This window comes from Podarcis cretensis (assembly GCF_951804945.1).
Source record: "Podarcis cretensis genome assembly, chromosome: 3".
Taxonomy (NCBI): domain Eukaryota; kingdom Metazoa; phylum Chordata; class Lepidosauria; order Squamata; family Lacertidae; genus Podarcis; species Podarcis cretensis.
Window position 1 is genome coordinate 21,483,844 of NC_137172.1, and position 20,976 is coordinate 21,504,819.

General features: G+C 43.0%; 1 long non-coding RNA gene across 1 annotated transcript; it reads left to right on the forward strand.

The window, feature by feature from the left end:
* The first annotated feature begins 773 nt into the window (after positions 1-773).
* LOC307212019 lies at positions 774-20,053 on the forward strand. The gene is made up of 3 exons (XR_013836731.1): positions 774-1,114; positions 18,554-18,675; positions 19,687-20,053. It is a non-coding gene; the product is annotated as an uncharacterized lncRNA (long non-coding RNA).
* Positions 20,054-20,976: the final 923 nt, after the last annotated feature.

Consider the following 20,976-nt stretch of genomic DNA (forward strand, 5'->3'; position numbering starts at 1 on the left):
AGGGGTCCCCTATGACAGAGGTTCCCATATCCCCCACCACCACCACTTGAAAATTGCTGAGGGTCTTGTGTTTTTATTGCTTCTTTTAGTCCTTATATTGTATTTTATTGTATTACAATGTGAACTCCCCAGTATACAAAATAAAATACAATAATAACAGACCCATCAACTGCTCTGGGGGGAAAAAGGGACATCCTTTTTTCTCAGAAGAGGACAGCAGCCAAAATGGCAGCCACAATCTCACACAATTTCGGGCTGCATTTTATTTGGGCATGCATGTTTTGGGGGCACACAAGAGAGCTTTCCTCTCCAAAAGTGTGTTCCTGAAGAATATTGTGTGATGCCCCAAAATGCATGCTTTGGGCGCTATGCTTGGGAAAGTGCTTTTTTTTCGGGGGGTGCAATCACACATGGATCACGTGGGAGTGCAGACCCAGAAGGTGGCATCCCGGATTTGTGCCACACCGTGTTGCAAGGTGTGTAATAAATAAACATATTGAAATAAACATATAAGCAATAACAGAAGCAATAGAATTGCGACTTAAATCAATATGAATATTTAAGAGTGGCCTTTCACAGCCATTCTTCACAGAGACACCGTGGACCACCTTGAGTGAAGCTTGCGGACCCCAGCTTGGAAGTCCCTTCCCCACGATATTCTGTTTGGGCAACAGGGCATATGGAAGATGAAAGGGTACCAAGTCTTGCATCAAATAGGAGGCAGTAGGTAAGGGAGAGGAAGAGGGTGGGGAAGAGAGAGGTTAGAATATGCCCTTTGGCTGCTCTTTACTGTGTGGTGAAATTTCACAATATCTCACCTCATATACTATATGGGCCCTGAAAGCAGCTGGAAAGATTTAGAGGCGAATGCCTCTTTTGGTATGAGATTGCCTCTCTGCATGTTGCGAAGGCTGAGAAATTGGCTCAAATGAAAAGCCCAGAATAAGGAAAGGAGCTCGAGGCGATACGGCAGCCTAATCGGTGCCCTCTGTTAAAAGAATCAGCCACTTGACTGCTCATTAAGTAACAGCGAAACACAGGCCGGAGCCCAGGAGTGCAGATGTCTCCAAGTGATTACTTTGTGCTTTAATGAGATCATCGGCAGTGTCATGAGGTAAAATACGCTCCAGCCCTCTTCTCTGGGAAGTATCAAAGCTCACAGGCTTTTAAGGAATGTCATACGTTTGAGTCATCTTTTCCGAGAGGATAAAAAAAGGTGCGGTTGTATGAGGAACATGACAGTGGCTGCGCATGTATTCCATTTACTCACATTTGGCACTCCTGAGATTTTTATTTATTTGTTCAAATGCTTATGTCCTCGCCCTTTGGGGGTGGGGGTGGGGGTGGGGGAAGCACCACTCAGAAACATTTACAATTACAATTTCATGAAAAGCAACAATATGAAAGAATGCAACCAAACAACAGCAATTAAAGCATGGGTACGCAAACTACCCAAACTGCGGGAGGCAGTGGAGGACAGAAGTGCCTGGCGTGCTCTGGTCCATGGGGTCACGAAAAGTCGGACACGACTAAACGACTAAACAACAACAACAACAACAACAACAGGCAAACTAAGGCCCAGGGGCTGGATCCGGCCCAATAGCCTTCTAAATCTAGCCCACGGACGGTCCGGGAATCAGTGTGTTTTTACATGAGTAGAATGTGTGCTTTTATTTAAAATGCATCTCTGGGTTATTTGTTGGGTTAGAAATTCATTCATATATATTTTTTTCAAAATATAGTCCGGCCCCCCACAAGGTCTGAGGGACAGTGGACTGGCCCCCTACTGAAAAAGTTTGCTGACCCCTGAATTAAAGCATTGAAACATCATTTGCCATAGGCAACAAAAAACCTGCTGGAATAAAACAATAGCTAATAATTAAAGAAAAATTGTGAGGTTAGGGGCAAGGTGTTCCACAACTTAAGTTGGGGTAGGGAACATTTTTACCTGGAGGGCCCTGGTTCCTGGGCCTGGGGTTCGCTGCTCCTGATCTAGGTGCAACGACTGAAGAGATCTGCCCTCTTTTGTCCCACTCAAATGTGTTTCCATCCTAGGTAGAGCAAAGGAAAGGGCTTCTTCTCATTTTGCAGAGCAAGCAGGGTGATATTAGGTCACTGGTTAGTAATTGCTTTGATTGTCCTAATCATCTTAGTATTTATTTATTTTCTAAATGTTTGGTGCATGTAACAGAATATAATGTGGCTCTTCTCGTTTGATTGGCATGTGGGGAATACAAACCACTACTGTAAGAACAGCTGATAAACCTGCAAGCAATTTTTGATGGATTAAAATCTCTGTCATGGAACTAATGTCCCCTATTTGACTCCAAATTGCTCCAGACCTATCCCATCTGATCAGTTCCATTCCTCACTTTAGCATAGTCTCCAGTTATTGTTCATAGCTTTCCCTCCAGAGCATTCAACCCATGATCTATCAAATCCAGATTTAAGTCACTAACAGAATTTCCAGCAAAGCCAGGTTTACTTTTGCTTACTAATAAGCATAATACTCTGTAGCACACTCATTTATGTGCATGATTTACCCTAAGAGTTGCGTTTCTGCACACATTATTTAGCCGAGGAACTGCATCTCAAAATCTGGAGAAGTGTGAATTTTGAAAGATGTCATCTCACTGGCCGAAGTGCCCTTTCAAGTGATGTGCAGGACCCCTATTATTCCTAGGCAGGCATCAGAAACAGGAAACATGTTGATCATCTGAAAGGCTAGTGGCTGTATACAGGACTGCAATAAATTTGGTAGGGCCAGCTCTAGAGATAAATATCCTGATTCCTGAATTAGAAACAAATTCAGCTCTACATTTTGGAGTTGCCCCATAGGTGGGTCATAATAGTACAGTGGTACCTTGGGTTAAGTACTTAATTCATTTTGGAAGTCCATTCTTAACCTGAAATTGTTCTTAACCTGAAGCACCACTTTAGCTAATGGGGCCTCCTGCTGCTGCTGCGCCACCGGAGCACAATTTCTGTTCTCATCCTGAAGCAAAGTTCTTAACCTGAGGTACTATTTCTGGGTTAGCGGAGTCTGTAACCTGAAGCGTCTGCAACCTGAAGCGTATGTAACCCGAGGTACCACTGTATCACATTTTTCATGTTGTAAAAATGAGCCCATCTTTGATGAAAGTGTTGACTTGTGTTTTCCTTATGGAAATTGCCAGGGAGTTATACTGGGGGTGGGGGGGAGTTAATGTTGGACCCATATAATTCAAATAAAGGTGGCCGTAAAGCCCGACTGTGCTTGCCAGGTGTCAGGATCTGATCCTTTTTGTTTAAGCTCATACCATTTTTCTCAATATGAAAACAATCAATGAGAAACTGTTGGCAGAGTTTAGCTTTAATGACATCTGGAAAAAAACTTGTGCCACAATAAATATGTTAGTCTTTAAGGTGCCAGGAGAGCTTGTTTTTTCAGCCACTAATGTTAATCCCATGAATGCAGTAAAAGAAACGACGAAAAGTTTTTAGAGTTTACAGGTAATCTTTTTAGGAATCATCAAAGAGCAAAACAAATTATGAATTAGAAGGAAATTATATGGCAGATGATTCACACAGACAATTTCAGCCAAGCAAAGCACAAGTCTACATGCAGGAACAAAAGCAAAAGGCATCTCTCTGGAGCAGAAAAGATGCTTATTGTGGAAAGGCTTTAGGAGAAGCAAAAGAGGAAAGCCCAAAGGCAGTGATTACAGTCATGAATGGCTTTGAACAAAATAAATAAAATGACCGTGGTATGAAAGACCAGCTATTATACCCCTCCTTTTCCGAGGAGACACCTGTATATGTGCTTTTGTTGAGGGATGTCTGGTATGAGACTAAGCCATTGACATCAAAGTAACCTAAACAGTATAATAAGTGATGTAAAGTGATGAGCAAAGATGACATAAATCATCTGATATCCAGGGGAGAGAATGGAAACATACCTCCATAATAGGTAGTTGGCTGGGTCGTTGGCTTACAGCACCGGTAAAGTTCAAGGTGAAAGTGACAATGTCATGCCCCTTTAGGGGTTTGTGTCAAACGAAACAGGGACATTTTACTTTTCCTGCAAGAAACTAATTGGGCGTTCAAACAGGGAACATTTAAAGACGCATTTTGTAATATGCTGCTTTAAGCATCGCAAAGAAGGGGAAGTGTGGGGAACTTGTGCTTCTGCTCCACATGCTTCCGGGTTTTTCTTCTTGCTATCAGAACCACAGAACTTTAGAGTGGGAAGAGATTTCATAGGGCGCCTAGCCTGGAATTTGCTCGATGCAGGATCTGTGGGGCAGGATGCAAGTACAACACCCCCAACATATAGCTATCCAACCCTTGGCTTAAATACCCCCAGCGGAGGACAGAACCCCACATCCTAGAGATCTGTTGATTGAATCTTGTCATTAGGAAGGTTCTCCTAACGTCTAGGAACAAAGTGCTGCCTTGACATTTTCTCCCGATTGGTTCTAGTGCTGCCCCTTGGAGCAAAATGCCCTATCTTCTGCAACTGGTGTGGAAAACCTTTGGCTCTCCAGATGTAGCTGAACTCCCATCAGCCCTAGCAAGCATGACAATGGCTAGGGGTTATGGGAACTGTAGTACAGCAGCATCTGGAGGGCCATAGGATCCCCACACTTACGTCTATGTAACAGCCCTGTTTGAAGATGGATGTCCTGTCTCCTTTATTCCAGTGGTGGCTCCATGTTTTGGGTGTCCCTTGGGAAGAAGCCCTCAACTGAGCCCTCTCTGAGTGGCTCCACTTCCTCATTGCTACTGTGTGCATGGGTCAGCACCACCCATATAAGTGAATAGCGTACCTGAGTGAGTGAAAAGTGAACAGCTTTTCTGTTGCTGCTGATGTCTGTCACAGTACAGAGAAGACCATTCTCCCTTGTCTGGGGGGAATGCACAATCTGTGGGAATGTTCAGGGTGACAGGAGAGGATATATTGTTTACTAATATCCTTCCTAACTTGTGCTAGCAAGTTCTTTTACTTAGCAGAGTTACATTCCCCTTTTTACATGCACAGCAGATAGCTGGCTGCAGGCTCGTGTGAGCCTCTCACTATTATGCAATTCAGTCTGTCTCAGATTGAATTGTATGTTCCTGGTAGGTTCCCTTGAATCTCTATTAAAAGAATAAAGGCACTACAATCTTCTTCAAAGTCAATAAAAGAAGTTTACTCACATCAGTTCACAGTTGGATTCCTGAAGGCAGACTTAGTTACAAATATGTACATGTGGATCCACCCCACATGGGTGAATAATCCCAGTGCTTCCGCTAGCTGAGAGCTAGCAGAGCAGTCCTAGCTAAAACGAAGAAGGAAGTCAAAAAGAGGAAGGGTGCTGTGTCACTCATCCTTTTGATACCTGGACAGGTTAGGTCATGGCCACCTTCTATCACATGCAAAAGGAAGGATGCTCCAGCCAGGAGGAATAGGAATTTTCGACTGGCTGGACCAAACATTCCCTCGCATGTCTTCTCTGGCATTACAAGGAATGTTGTACTTGACTGCCTCTCATGGATCACATCCCACACAATCCCCATACAAGGGCTGCATATATAGAGGGAGGAGTAGTGCATATATGCAGCTCACAATAGACCATGTAATGCAAATATTGCAAAGTGAGCTGTCTCTCCATTGCAGCCATTGGAAAAGCACACTTGGTGTAGGATGTCCTGGCCCACATTGGAGCCCCTTCTCTGAGTCTCTGACTGTGAGGGTAATTGTGCGATTGAAATCAATATGGGGAGAAATAAATATACACAGAGGATAATAAAAAAACCTCTCTCTGTGGGCTTTCAGCTGAGTGCCTTGGATCATCAGCATCTCCTGCATGGCATGGAAATGGTTTGTCATCAGGAGTTCAGCGTGTGGCATGTGCCGAAGAGATAAGATCTCTATTTCCCCCCCTTACCTCCCAAATTAACATGCTAATACATTGTCCCCAAAGAAACGAGGAACATAATCAAGCCCTAAGTACATAATTATTCCTATTTCCAATTTAACATTATCTAGCTGGGGTGGCTTGAACTTGGGCGGGAAGCCAGTTTCGTCTTCCTTTTATACGTTCTCCGTGCCAGTTGCCTCGGGTGCCTTCCCGTCTGCATTATATGAGCATAATATAGGCACATGGTCTCCACCGGTATCATATATTTGGAATTTATTTTCTCATATGCTGTGCGACCGAATATAATCCTTTGGCAGGGAAGTTGGTGGGCGGGGGCAGTGGGTGGAGGGAGAGCAGGCCCTCGTCGATGGCATGAAGTCTCCTGTTTGGAGCCATTTACTTTAACACAAAGCACACATGATGCCGTAGCTCAGAGCTGCACTCCTGAGCTGTCATCTCTAAATTGTGGAGGTCACCGCAGGGATTGCTGGCATGTTAATTATGTCAAACAAAGGAGACAGTGACTGATTTCATATTGTCAAAGGAGATAAAGTTGTATGCTCGTGAGGCTGTGACAAATATGAAGGGTAACTCTGCAGAAAATGCCTTTGACTGATTCCCACTAAATGCCCGGAATTGTGTAAAAATAGGATCACACGAAACAAGTTGGTGTTGCTCTGTAGCAATCTCTTTATCTTCATATTTAGTTTATATGCAAATAGTTGTTAAAAACGAGGGGTTTGTACGTGCCTCAAGATTTTCCTTTCATCTGTATCTGTGCTTAGAAAAACAACACTGATTTGCTTCTGAGTCACTCCATCCACTTTGATTTGCAATTTGGCTCCTAAGATGGTGTTTAGAAAATGAAGTTCTGTGATCCTCATTCTCTCTTACGGAGAATCTAAATACAGCTATGATCTTCCTGCCACTTTTAGCCAAAGCAAGTTAAATTTGTAGGTCCAGGGAGGCTCTCCAGAATGGATTAAGCTGGCCACACTGTAGATAAACAAGTCTATGGGCTCTTATTTATTTCATGCCTATTGCCTATTGGGATCAAGCAGGAACCTTCACTTTACTCTTTTGAATGCCTGCTAAAAACATTCCTGTTTAGGCAAACCGACCCAGATGCTTAGAAAGCTGAGGTAATTTTAATCTGTTTTAGTATTTTAACTGTTGTATTTTTCAAAGTAGAGTTGTAATGTTTCTTGATTTTACTGTTTTATCTTTTTGCAAACCGCTTTGAGGTGTATGTTTTTTTTAAAGAAACCAATCAAGCAGTGTATAACTTTTATGAAATAAAGTAAGTAAATATAACAAGTTCATTAATTGCTTCCCGTGAAGCATCTCAAAACAATATCACAACACAATAGAAAGGCATATAAAACAACTGCATATATAACCCCCCCCAAAAAAAATATATATATTTTAGTGTTAAAATAATTATGTACAAAAAACAATGTAAAATCCAATAGACTTACAAACTGGGATAAAAAAATGTCCACTTAGAAGACTAGCTGGAAGAGGAAGGTCTTTGGTAGACACCAAAAAGACAACAGTTAGCTGACATCCTGGTGATATCAAGCATTACTCAATTATTTGTTGGTTGCACCCATCAGTTCCTCACAGGTGCATGCAGCCAAAGCAGAAGGATTTAACCTCTCACTCATCAGCCAGTGAGTGATGGTTAAATCCTGCTCAAAATGCTGCAGGAGTGAACTCACCATTCATCTGCTGAAGAGCGGAGTCCAGTCCTTCTTGGAGTTGCTGCGCCAATGCGTTCTTTGCAGACAGTAGGATAGGACTCTCTCTCACCCCACTGGTCAATTCTGAGGGATAGGCAGGCCTGCCCACCTATCAGCGCTTGATGTTATTATGATGTCAGATGATTGACATGTAGATGTCTCCATCTGGCTGTCAAAGTTTGTCCACAGGGTGAAGGTGTGGGGAGAAAAAAATACACTTGGAAAGAGGGCACAGAGGAGTGTGACTGTGGGTAGAAATCTCCTATTTTAGCAGAGCTGGGATATATTCTCTGTACTAAAGTTAAGAGCGCTATCTTTTGCTCTGCTTATTCTGCCCATGGTTTCTCTCTGGCCACACCCACTTTTCACCTCTGACCACTGGGATACAGCCAGTGTTGCCCATTATGGGATGGAACCCTCAGGCTGAAAATGATGTCTCACCCCTGATACAGAATATAGAGTATACTGAGAACCCATTGCTAGCGTTAAATGCAGTAACTTACAAATCTCAGACAGATTTCAATCACCTGGAAGCCTGAAGCAGACCATGTTGTCTTATGTCAATAACATTTTGCACAAGCCCCTCAGGTGAAGATAGACTGGAGGGGTGTCCTATAGCTGCCTGAAACCCAATACTTCCTTCCCTGCAGGATTAGAGTCATATTGTCAATATCATGTCAATGTGAAATGGAAACAGCAGTGTTTACAAAATTAACAAATGGACTTCAAGTTAAACACTGGGCAATTTGTGAGACAGCCTTGACCAGTCTCAAGGGATTGCTTGCAGGTGAACATTCTGTTTTTCTTTCTGGATTGACTTACATTAACATCATGTCATTTTAAATTGCTTTTCTTGGGAAAATAGGCTGGCGGCATCATTTTAATACCCTGAGTGCTCTTTCTGTTAACTTTCCTTTCTACTTTGCTTTTACTATGAAAAATCTAGGGACTGGGAGAAATTTGATGTTTGTTTGCTTTTTAATGAGCAGCTACGTAAGTTTCACTTCTTGAACTGACACACGAATCGAAGCACAGCTGTCCTTTGAAATTTGCAGTTCTCTGAATTTTGTGATGCAGTTTGCCAGCAAAACACTGTGCAGAAAAATGCATGTATTAGGCAAAAGTGTCCATACATTGATGAAAACAGCATACAAAAAAATGCATCACAGTAGGGAACGTTGTTTGCAAAAAAATATGTCTAGAGTCAAAACAGCTTGCAAATATGTGCATATTGGGAGAAATTTATTCTAAAATGCTGGTGAATTTTCATGAGGATTTAGAGAGAAAATTGGAAAGGTGGAGAACTGAATTTAAGACAGGGAAAATGAGAAGCTGAGGAAAAATTGTATTGACAGATCCATGCATCCTGGGGGGGGTGGGGGAGCTACACACAACACATTGGTTGTATTTTGACCCACACCTAGTTATGCAGAAGGAGAAGAAAACTATCATCTTGCAGGCAGTATATACCACATTGCATAGTTTCAGCTCTTTGGGGCAAGTACAAGTTCTGAACTGCAATGTGGGGAGGAAGCCACCCACTGGTCAGTAGCCATTTTTGTTGTGTGGGGCTGCTTTGAGAAAGGGGGAATGCAGCAGCAGGTCGGACGGATGGGAGTGGACTGCCTACTTGGCTTCCCAACATCACTGCTGGCTTCTGAGAGGGAGGGGGAAGGGGTGAGGAACCAGGCAGCTGAGTGCGGTGTGGGCACAGTAACTGGTACTGACATGTGGCCCTGGCAAGCTGGAAAGCAATGCTCAGTCCACACGGCCTAGCCATCTTCTGCTGCCTAACTGCTTTCTCAAAACAGCTCACACAACAAAACTAGGATGGCATGCCCATCAAATTGTTCAGTAAGTAGGTACAGTGTATCTCGGGTTAAGAACATGATTCGTTCTGGAGATCCGTTCTTAACCTGAAACTGTTCTTAACCTGAGGTACCACTTTAGCTAATGGGGCTTCCCGCTGCCGCAGCGCAATTTCTGTTCTCATCCTGAAGCAAAGTTCTTAACCTGAGGTACTATTTTTGGGTTATCGGAGTCTGTAACCTGAAGTGTCTGTAACCTGAAGCATCTGTAACCCGAGGTACTACTGTACTGATAATAGAAAACAGCTTATATATAAATAGTAGTCTACTGCTGTACCTGGTGAGCAAACACCCATTTAATGCTGTAATCTGCCCTGGGGCCTTAGAGTGGGTAGTAAATCAATCAATCAATCAATCAATCAATAATAGATTTGCCAACTTTTTTGAAGCCCCTGCACATGTCCATTTAATAGCAACTTGATATTCAGATAAATGTAAAGGTAAAGGGGACCCCTGACCATTAGGTCTAGTCGTGACCGACTCTGGGGTTGCGGCACTCATCTCGCTTTATTGGCCAAGGGAGCCAGCATACAGTCATGTGGCCAGCATGACTAAGCCACTTCTGGTGAACCAGAGCAGTGCACAGAAATGCCGTTTACCTTCCCACCGGCGCGGTACCTATTTATCTACTTGCACTTTGACATGCTTTCGAACTGCTAGGTTGGCAGGAGCAGGGACCGAGAAACGGGAGCTCACCCCGTCGCAGGGATTCGAACCACCGACCTTCTGATCGGCACGCCCTAGGCTCTGTGGTTTAACCCACAGCACCTCCCTATTCTATGGTGATTGTGCTTTTCTCAAAGCTGTGTTTGCTGACTTCTGCATATCACACCATTGTCAAAGGCAGAGGAACATCCTGTACTATTTTTTCCTGGCCAGTTGGCAACCCTGCATTGTGCTGATTTAAACATGCTACTAAAACGAGGCGCAGCTGATGACCAGACCTGTGCCTACTATCCCTTCCCTGCTCCCCAGATTTCACCCAAATTATGCTGGAGGGATTAAAGTGACATCCTGAAACCATATTAAAATGTACATGTCTTGTTTGTTTACTTTTGAGGTCTCCCTATGATCATAGCTTGCTTGGATCTAATCATGCGATTTGCTAGCTCTTGTCACTCGCCTCCCACCCTTTTATGTATATCCCGCAAGTTTTCAAAAGCCCATCTATCAGCATCTTGACAGTTTCTTCAAAAGATCATGTAGTGTCTAGAAAACAGATCTGCCAGACAGGCTTGTCGTATACACACATATTTTGTTATTAAATGTGTTCAGGCATAAATTTTGGCAGGGTTTCTTCACAGCTCTCTTGAACTTTACTTGACACCTTTTGTGGCACGTAATATATCTGCGAAGCAATACTAAGGAAGGGGGTTTAACTCTTTTCATTATGAGCCCACAGTTCCCTTCTGTAAATATTGTCTGGAGGACATCACTGACTAATCATTATACCAAATGGAGAGATCTGGGCTGCAGGAATTCTGGACCAAATTGACTGCTTCTGCGGTTTTATTTAACTGCACGGTGTCGGGAGAAAGTTAGGAATGTGGGGCTCTGTCACCGCAACACTGTGACAAGAGAGAGAGAGAGAGGCAATGTTTCTGAAACAGGAAATACCTTGAGGTCCAGAATTGTTGGTAGGCTTGGCCAACAAGCCAGAAAAACAGTGGGGAAGCCAGTCATCCAAAACGACAAAGAGTGATGTACTGTTTTTCTCACACCCATATATAAAATAGACATAGATAAAGATATGGATTTATATCACTAGTGGGTACTTCCTCCAAAAGGTAGTCAACTGAATTTTGTGGTCTGGACATACTCCGAGACATTGTGATCGCTATACATGTGTGAACACGAGACATATAAGAGTAAACATCACAGCACAAAGGGCAGCCTACACTCCAATGCTCAGCGAGCCAAGCCACATTCAAAAATTTGGGCTGGGTAAATTTGGGTTGGGCCTGAAATTAAGGGGCGGGGGAGGGATTTTTGCAGTGAGAGCCAGGAACATTATGCTCAGTTCAGACAGTCTTCTGAATGGAATTGTTTAGCCCATGGTTTAGAGACTCGTCCTCTTTCCTCTCCTTTCACACAGGCCTTTCCATCCCATGTTCCTACTTATTGCCCCTTTGTTGTTGTTTAGTTGTTTAGTTGTGTCCGACTCTTCATGACCCCTTGGACCAGAGCACGCCAAGCACTCCTGTCTTCCACTGCCTCCCGCAGTTTGGTCAAACTCATGCTGGTAGCTTCAAGAACACCATCCAACCATCTCGTCCTCTGTCGTCCCCTTCTCCTTGTGCCCTGCATCTTTCACAACATCAGGGACTTTTCCAGGGAGTCTTCTCTTCTCATGAGGTGGCCAAAGTATTGGAGCCTCAGCTTCACGATCTGTCCTTCCAGTGAGCACTCAGTGCTGATTTAGTGCCCCTATCTATAGCTAATTTGGCAAGCTATGTTTAGTGCTCATCCCCAGCAAACCAGGATCAGAAAATGTATGCGTTGCAAAACAGGGGAATGAGTATACTGAGAGACTTGGGTTTTCTAGCACCTTAGACAGCAAATAAACCCCCTTTGCACCCTGCCCTGCCAGCCTCTGCTGGCTGCCTGCTACCTGTGGAGTCACAGTAGCATCGTTCCACAAGCATGGCACTCCCCTTCCTGCAGCAGCCAATGGGAAGCCATGAAACAGGAAGTCCAAGGGTAGGGAGGGTGTGGGATCCCGAGTCAGCCCTGCTGCCATCACATGACAGCATCCAAGCCCAATCACTGTGCCATCTCCAAACTGGCGCAGCAATCCGCCAATCCCTACCTTCCACCTCAGCCAAGCAGGAAAGGAAGTTGGTGCCACAGCCTTTCTATTGTAAAGAAGATCTCATTTAATTGTTCTGTGTAGGTCTGGTCCTGTAAAAATAAAAATAAAAATTGCCTTCTTGAAAAAATGCCAGGCGCATTTCTGAGTCATCTACTGTATGTAATATAAAAAAAGTGTTCAGGCAACTTGTAATTTAAAACAAATACACAACTCGATGTAACAAATCAAAACTATGCAAACTTCACGATGACTCATCGAATTCAACAACTAGCAGAATCCCCCCAGTGAACACAGACACACATGGAAACTCGGATCAATCAAACAAACCGCACTAAACAGTATTAAAATGCTGGCTGGCAAGGTATGTAAAAATTGCTATAAATGCTGAAAACTGTGTAAAAACCTGGGAAAGCTTTTACACAGAAGGAAAGCCTTCTTCACCTAATTACAGTGGTACCTTGGGTTACATACGCTTCAGGTTACATACGCTTCAGGTTACAGACTCCGCTAACCCAGAAATAGTACCTCGGGTTAAAAACTTTGCTTCAGGATGAGAACAGAAATTGTGCTCCAGCAGCATGGCAGCAGCAGGAGGCCCCATTAGCTAAAGTGGTGCTTCAGGTTAAGAACAGTTTCAAGTTAAGTACAGACCTCTGGAACGAATTAAGTACTTAACCTGAGGTACCACTGTAATTTTGATGTACATGTGTGAGAGGGTTTCAGTGAGTTCTGGTGACTCCACTAGATCTTACATGAGAGTTCGGGGGGGGGGCACAATGGGGCACATTGGAAGATGGCCGACAATAACATCTCTCCGACCCACATGAGGTAATTAAGAGGCTGTTATGGGAGTATGCAGCCTCCCTTGCCCCCCCCAAGGGAATGAGGGGGACTGCCTTGCCTGCTGTACCCATAATTCACCCCCAGATTCGAAAGAATGGGGTGAGGGCACTAGGCACAAAGCCCTTGGGTGGAGTCGGCTCTCCTGGACGCTGTCTCTGAATCTCACACTGGTTTGCATCAGCTCGAAATATATAATTGGAAATAGAAGCAAATGCACATACTTCAAGTGAAGATCGGGAGTAAAGGCTGCTGATTAATGGGATCTCTGTGAGCGGAGCGATGGGCTGGACAATAAATCAAGTGAAGACTCATCATGAAAAGATCGGTATGTCAGAGCGAAACAGAAAGGGGGGAGGAAAAACTTTTTTTTTGTCTTATGTGACAATAATACACAGTACACAATAATCCTCCCTCCCAGAGAGAAAGAATCATTGCAAATTACTAATCACAAGCAGGAGATTAAGAGCTGTGTGGAAATAAACTATTGTTCAAAGAGAGGACTGGTGGGAACGTCTGAGGGAAAGAAAGCTTTGTGACGCAGTTTTCAAATGGAGATTTGTTAAGACTGGCCTGCCCACAGGAGGACGAGGGGGAGGAGAACCATGGTCATTGGAATGTGAATGTATGGTTATCGGAATGTGGATTTGATCTGGCAGGGCCCCCTGAGATACAGATTCGTAGGCCTGTGGAAATCAATGGACAGACTGTGGGAATGCTCTTTGCGGAGGTGTGGAAATGGCGTCTGTCCTTTATGTGATATGGCTCTTGGAGAGTGTAAAATCCACACAGGATATGTTTGTTTTCAACCCACTTGTGAAGATTATCAGAGATCACAAAGAAAGGAATATATGATAACAACAAGAAAATGAGGAAAATAACAAAGAGACTATCTGGACAGAACTGGACAGAACAGTGTAATTAAAGCAGCAACAAGAGTGATGTTCGGATCCCTTTCGGAGCTTGAAGTATGGGTACCCCCAATAAAATTTTAAAAATCTGACTGTATAATTTGGAACTAATGTGATTTGGAATTAATGTGATTTGATTGGCCTGTTAATAAAAAATATTTTTTTAAAAAAAGATCTTACATGAGAGTTCACCCTAAATGGACGTGGTCTTGCCCCAAATCAGCACTGTCATTGGCCACCACTAGTGGAGTTGGGGGGGCATGGAGGAACGCCTGGGGGTCTTCTGCAACCCAAGGCAGCTGTGACAGCTCCAAGTCCAGAGTATATGTTTGGTATTAATTGTGGTTCCTATTTTCAGCCTGCAAATGATATGTACCCTATTGGCCCGAATATAAGTCACACTTTCCCCCCAAATTCCAAGCATGAAATGTTAAAGCGCGGCTTAAATTCGCGAACTTATAAAAATTGGCTTTTACGATATTGCTGCTGAAACAGCCATATGGTAAAACAGAACAGAAAAAAGGTTTTATTGCCAGTTTGCGAGCTTGAGTGCCTGCGGAATTGTAGAAACTGAATAGCGAATTATGATTTTAGCGATCGTACAGTACGTTTTGTGGGCTTGCAAGATCAAAGGATTAAGTTGGCTTGGAGTTACAATTCTACCAGCTGCAACGATTTTCAGCCTGTAACCCAATTTTAAGGGAGCAGCTTATATTTGGGTATTGTCTTTTTCTCTCTCTCCCCCCCCCCCGAATTTTAAAGGTGCGGCTTATTTGCAGGTGCGGCTTGTATTCAGGCCAATACGGTAATTGTGTTGCACTGCATTTTCTTTGCATCAAAATGAGTGAGGTGGAAAAACACAATGAAGAAGAAGAAGAAGAGTTTGGATTTGATATCCCGCCTTTCACTCCCCTTCAGGAGTCTCAGAGCGGCTAACATTCTCCTTTCCCTTCCTCCCCCACAACAAACACTCTGTGAGGTGAGTGGGGCTGAGAGACTTCAGAGAAGTGTGACTGGCCCAAGGCCACCCAGCAGCTGCATGTGGAGGAGCGGAGACTCAAACCCGGTTCCCCAGATTACAAGACTACCGCTCTTAACCACTACACCACACTGGCTCTCAATGAGAACTTAACGTTGCATAGGACTTCCGGGTTAGCGCGATCTGGTTAATGGCGGATTCCCTCCGAGCTCCGGAGGGAATCGGCTCCGCTGGAGAAGGGTTCTACCGCGACGGTGACGCGGGGACCCTCAGAAACCGCAGGCGCTGAAGCCTGCGGACTTGGTGACTCGGCGGGCACCTAAAGCGCCCCCGACCCACGAAGAGCCTTTTTAAAGGCTGCAGAGAGGGTACGGGGAGTGGCATGGTGCTGTGAGTGGACCGCTACTGCAGTGGAGCGAAGCCGCGAGCCATGGCCGGAGACCACTGACTTTCTTCCCTGAAATTCGGACTTTAATTAATCCGTGAGTAAAATGGAATTTGGACTTTAAAATTTCTACCTTTGAATTTGGTACGATCGGGGGATGTGCTAAAGGGAAGTCCGCACCCCCCTGCTTACAGAAGATTTAAAGCAAGGATCGGAGAACTAAGGTGGAGAGTTTTTTCTTTTTGGTGTTTTTTAAAAGATAATATTTTCATGAATTTGACAGAAGAAGATTTGTGCTGGAGAGTAAGAGTGGAATTTTAGAAGCCTTTGTCTAAACCCCCCCCAGACCCGGGAGTGTCCTGTATGTGAGCTGGAGAAAAAGGAACAAGGAGTTTGACAGCTGTCAAAGGAGCTGTCAAATGGGCAGTGAAAGTAAAAATCTTATTATTTAACACCTTTCTGGACTAAATTTGTTATATTTGAATTAAACTGGTTGGGAACAAAGTAGTGAAATAACAAAGTAACGGACTGTTGGGAAAAAACTATTAAGTAACCAGAATCCCCCTAGGGGAAACATTGAAACACTACAATGGCTGCAGATGGAAAACTACAGGCAGAGATAGAAAGAATGTTTTTTCTCGTGGGAAAGTTGCAGGAGCAGACTACGGCTATGAATAAACAACTTATAACCTTGAACTCTAAAATAAGTGACTCTGCTGAATGCACAATGGATTTGACCGGGAAAAAATCTACAGCTGAATTAGAAGAGATAACTTCGGAACAGGAGGAGAGGGAACAAGGGCCAGTACAGATGGAGAGTATCAACCAGAAGCCTACATTGTCAGAACATAAAGAAGAAGACCTTTGGATTACAAATCTGCGAAAGATGCGAAAGAGGAGGGAGGAAGCCCCTGGAACACTTGGAATATTTGAATTTAAAAGAAGCAAGAAATATGACTGGGGCTTCCTCTTTGAGTATGGAAGATTAGCTGACCTTTCGCAGCAGCTGGTACCAAGTACTTTGGATGGAAGAAAATCTGACGAGACTGAGCTAGAACTCCTTCGAGACCTGATGACCAACAAAGAGGGCTACCAACAAAATCGGCAGAGAGAGACTGACAGAGATTTAAAGGCCTCAGATGTGAGGAATCCAGGCTAAAAACTGTTGTTGTGGACATGGGGATATTGGGAAGGGACAGAAACCGGGGCGGGGGGGGGGAAGATTTTTTTTTAAAAAAATGTTTATGACCTTTGTGTTTGATTATTATGACCTATTTTTAAGATAAAAGGGAAATTCGTGGAAGGAATTTGAGTCGACCTTAGAAAAGGATTTAATATTTATAAGAAAATTGGATAAGTAAAATTTGGCCAAGTAATAAGAATTAAGTATTTTTTAAAATATATATATATAATAATAATAATATGTAAAGGATGAGAGATATGAACTTGCTGAGCTAATTTAATTGAATTAGGATGTATGAAGGGGGGGTGGGGGGAGGTCAAGAACTGGGGTTAGGAAAGTAAGGATATGAAACTTTATATGTGTTGTTTTTGTCTGTGTGTCTGTGTTTGTGTTTATAAAATGTGAAAACTCAATAAAAAATTTTATATAAAAAAAAGAGAACTTAACGTTGCATAAGTTATGTAAATTACGTAATGACAGCCTAACTCGGGTAATTTATGTGATTTACGTAAGTTGCACAATTTTATAAAGTGACATAATCAGGTGAATTACATATGTTCGCTATTGTGGACAGTGAATAACACACTTTGGGGTGGAAGTGGAACTGCAGTGGAATGGAGACAGGGCTTCACACAATGAATCCATTGCAGAACACAAAATGATTCCATCTTACATTCCTATGGTAAACTAACCTTGGTCTGATCCAATAGGCCTCTTCTTTCTTCTTCTTTCTTTTATATTTGACTGAATCTCTCCCCCCCCCCCATGGTAAATTTTTATAGGTTTAATATACAGATGTAAATAATAATTTACAACAAAGGTAAGTATAGAAAAAATCAGTAAAGAATAAAAAACACCGCAACATAAGAATAAGCAAAAAGTTAAAAAGATTAAAAAGAAAAGAAAGAAAAGACGAAGGAAAAAGAAAAAAGAAAAAAAGAAACCAAAAATTTATACAAAATCATGTCCAAGCAGAACTTGAATGATACTTGTGAACAAAAATGAATGAAACGAATAGTGGAATGTATGAAAAAGGATATAACGCAAAGCTATGCGACAAAACCACGATAATAGAAATAGTATAATGAGAACGATTGGAAGTTTTAAGCAGAAATTTTTATCCAATAGGCCTCTTCTTACGTTGGGAAAGAGAATAAGTGGCTGTCGGAGAGTGGGTGGGTGTTTCGGGGTTTTTTCAGCAGCAGGTCAGCTTTTTTTTTAAAAAAATGTTTATTTCTGCCTTCAGCCTGTCCTAGCAAACTTATCAGGGAGAAGAGCAAGAGGGCTATCAGCTAACTACCCAAATATGGAGGTGGGTTGGATGTTTATCTTCTGGGTTTTCTTGTTATTTGGACATGCATTGCTGTTATGGTCACTGGCTGAAGCAGAAAAACGCTGCCTTACATATATATATATATATATATATATATATATATATGGCAGCCAGAAGCATTTTTGTTAGGGATTGTAGGACAAGACCTGCCAAGAAAAATAAAGAACTTATGTATGCTACAACAGCGGCAAGAGTCTTGTTAGCACAAGGATGGAAGAATGAGGAAATCCCAACGAAAGAACAGTGGCGAGAAAAATTGATGAGTTCTGCAGAATTGGCCAAATTGACATACTAACTGCGTGATAAGGACAATTGTGACTTCAAGGAAGGATGGGAACTTTTTACAAATTACCTAAAAAGACAACAAAATGACTCCTTGGCAGGTTTTGAAGAAACATCCACAAATTTATTAGTTGAACACATGATAGATAAGGCAAGGATATGTACAATTTTATATCATGCAGAGAACAATATGTGCAAAGAAACCAGAGAGGGGAGCTGAGGGAAGTCCTGGGTGAGGGAGAGAGGGAGGGATGGGGGGGGGGGAGGGGGAAAAATGTAATTGATTATTTGGACTGATAATTTGTTATGCTGAAATTGTTTAATTTTTTTTTTAAGGCAACCCTGTCCAACCACGAACAGCTTGAGGGTATGTTGCCATCTTAGACACAGATTCAGTATGTGCAGCACTATATAGGAAGATTGGCACAAAGGTCTATTAAAATGGATATAGCGGGAAGGTAGGCAAGCCTTTGGCCAAGGCACAGCCTGACCCCCTCCTTTGGTAATTCTTCACAGAACTCTAGCCGAATGTTGCCATCAGTTTGATTTGAACTGATTTTAGAATGAATTGATTTTAGAATGCTGTATTATTTTACTGTTGTTAGCCACTCTGAGCCCGGCTTCGGCTGGGGAGGGCGGGATATAAATAAAATATTATTATTATTATTATTATTATTATTATTATTATTATTATTATATTTGTTTCCTTAACTGGGAGAAGTGCGATTGCCCTCAGCGATGCAGTTACAATGACCGTGTACATTCCTGTTAGTCTTCTGCCAAGCTGGACAAAGTTCACGCAAATGTTGTTTATAGAGCTAAAGCCATTTCTTCAAGAAAAGGAAAGTTCCCTCCCTCCCGTTCTTCCTTTCCTTTCCTTTCCTTGTTTGCCCAGGCGTATGAGCCTCCACACCCCTGCTCTGTCTGTCCGTCCCACCCCCCACCCCCCGAGTGTGGACAAATGGCAAGAGGTGATAAGAGACATGGTTCCCCTTCAGGCTGTGAAGCTGAGAAGCTTATTGATAGATTTATTATGCAGGACTTGGTGCACTCTTGGAAACTATATTTAAACTAAACTTCAGCTTTCTTTGTGAAACTGAAACGGAGAGGTCAGGGATTAATGATGGGACCTCCTCTCTCTGCAAGGCTAGAGATGGGCTAGCTCAAACTGACGGCTGGGTGCATGTCTCCTACAAAACAAGAGAAGGAAAGAAAAAGAGGAGGATACAGTCGGATGTTCATTTGTGATTGATTTGGCTTTGGAGCGGAAACAAATTTGCTTGCGGTTTATATAGATGGCACCATCCATGTGCATGGCGCTTTGTAGCAACTTTTGCCAGCTGTGGACCAAAACATCTGGTTATAAAGTACCAGCAGAAAGTACCCAGCGCTGCTCAGGAATTCTAAGAAGTCCAAAGAAATACTGTACTGAGATTTATAAACAGATAATGTAATTTGTTATTTTCTAGGATAAAGTGATGGGGAAGGAGACTCTGAGTCTTCGTCTGCTGAAGCACCCCGCAACCAAACTGCAGAGAACAGGAGGGTTCAGTCCTGCTGGTTGCTGCTTCACCAATGCATTCCCCGTGGGGAATATAGGATTGCACCCTCTCACTCCATGACCTCAGGCATCCACTGGTTGGTGGATATGCAAGTGAGGTCTTTAGATGCAGAGCTGAAGCCACTTCACTGTAGTGGATTCAAGTGTTCTTATGTCTTCCTTTTGTAGCTTGCTATGTTTATTTGCTGGCTGCCTTATATGCATAAAAATGATTTTGTTGCTGTTGTTTTAAGCTGCGTCAGTTTTAAGCTGCCATGGAAAGGTGGCTATAAATATTTTAAACAGATAATAATGCACAGTTAATAATAGATAAATAATATTCCCCAGGTTGGAATATTAATTAAATATTTGCTATTCAGCACTTAAACATCCAAACATATCACAGCAACAGCCAGGGCTAGACAGAAGCACATCTCTGACATTGGCGGACAAAGGGCATGCAATACCAACCAGAACAATATCTGAAAGATGATGACCTGCGATTATAATTTAGTCTGTTTTTAAAATGCAGACACCATTCATTCATCTGATCAAAGCCAGTAAACTCTGAGGTCAACACTTAGAGGGTGGGTGGTCAAATTGCCAGGTCCTGAATCTTTGCAGAAATTCATGCGCTTGAACCTTTTTTGATACAAAACAGTTTTCAACTGCCTGCTGTAGGTGCATGAACTGTGCAATAGTAGATAGAGGAAATGGTGTGTAAACATTTTCCCACAAACACCAGCACAAAGGGATTATGCAGGGGGAAAGCAGCCGACATGAGGAAACCTGATCCTGTTGCAAATCTTTCTCCCCACCCCCAAATGTCTCGTGCTGCTGTTTGGTGGTGGTGGAAGAAGAGCAATAGGAGATGTCCAAGCTGTACCTCACCTGACTACCTCCCACAGCTGTTTGCAATAGTAAATGCATAATTATAAAGGACCCCTTCAGTTGCAGGGGTGTCAAGCAACATCTGCACAGAGCAGAGAGTTTCTCTGTAGAGAAGGCAAGACGCACACCCCTCACAGCTGCCAGCCCTCCCCCTTTGCAAAGGAGGCAGAGCTGGCCTTACAGAGCCCCGAGTGAAACACACACTCCTTCGCAAACTGAAACGAATGGGTGAAATGACTAGAAACACTCTCAGCCCAACTAACCTTGCAGGGTTGTTGTAAAGAGAAAATACATATGGTAATCTCATGTATGACCTCTTGGGCTCATT